Source organism: Trachymyrmex cornetzi, unplaced genomic scaffold (genome assembly GCF_001594075.2).
Source record: "Trachymyrmex cornetzi isolate Tcor2-1 unplaced genomic scaffold, Tcor1.1 scaffold497, whole genome shotgun sequence".
Lineage (NCBI taxonomy): Eukaryota > Metazoa > Arthropoda > Insecta > Hymenoptera > Formicidae > Trachymyrmex > Trachymyrmex cornetzi.
In genome coordinates, this window is record NW_017299803.1 from 1 (window position 1) to 1,063 (window position 1,063).

Sequence of the window (1,063 nt, forward strand, 5' to 3'; positions counted from 1 at the left end):
ATGTTCTTCCAACAAAATAATATGGAGAGTTTAGAGGATGCGTCAGTTGACTTCATTTCGCAATTCTCTCTATCTACGCTCTCCGGTAGGTCGGGAAGAACAGGGAAGGACACAGGGAGACCTTAAGGGTAAAGAAAATAAAGTAGAAGTGAGTTTGGCTATATTATTTTAATGTTGATTGCACAAGGCATTATATTGTTAATCACTCGAGGTTTGGTGGTTATTAAGATGGGCCTCGTGGTCTTTCGTACGGGCGCCACGTGTGGCGGAGATGGCGGAGGTCTTGGTCGCGGCGGTGGAGTTGCGGTGATCGTGCGTTCTACGGCGTTGGCTTTGTGGGCCGTACTCGGGGAATCCGCGATATCGGCCGGCGCGGTCGGCGCGATGGTGGTAGATCTATGGATGTCCCCTGTGCTTTCCTCCCAGTGGCGGGAAGGGTCGAACTTCCCTTCGCTGAAGAGCTCCCGCTAGAGCCTCTTCAGATGGACGCGCCAGCCCCCACGTTTGCCGCGCGGTCGCTTATTTAGTGGCATCTACGCCAAATAAGAAGCGTTGTAAGAAAGGCGTTTTTTGGAGAAAAGATAGGGAGGTGGGAGTGCAGAGGCCTCGACGCCGAGAAGGTGCTCGTTTAGAGTTCCGCTGGGATTTTGGTTTCGACGTCGCTGTGGGCAGCGCTGTTGAAACCAGGCGAGGATGTAGCCCGTCAGACGCCGTGGTTGGCGCACGATCGGGGCTGGATTTCAGCGGAAAGTACGGAAGATCCGGAGCGCTAAGTTAAAGCGCTAGGTATGCTTACCGTTATGGATCTTTTGGAAGGAATAAGGCGACTTGTCTTTAGATGCTCTGCTTTATATACTGTTTACTTCGTGGCCCCTCGCGGCAAGGGGATGTTTTCGCTCACGTGCCATTGCGAAATCGCTATTACTTGCTGATTGTGTAATTTATGATTTATTCTAATGACAATAGGGTTTTAGTTAGATTGCGCGTTTTATTCTGCTACAGGGGTTGCGAGATTCGTATTGGCGCGCTTGGCTATCGTGTATCGCAGCTCGTTGCGGCAGGG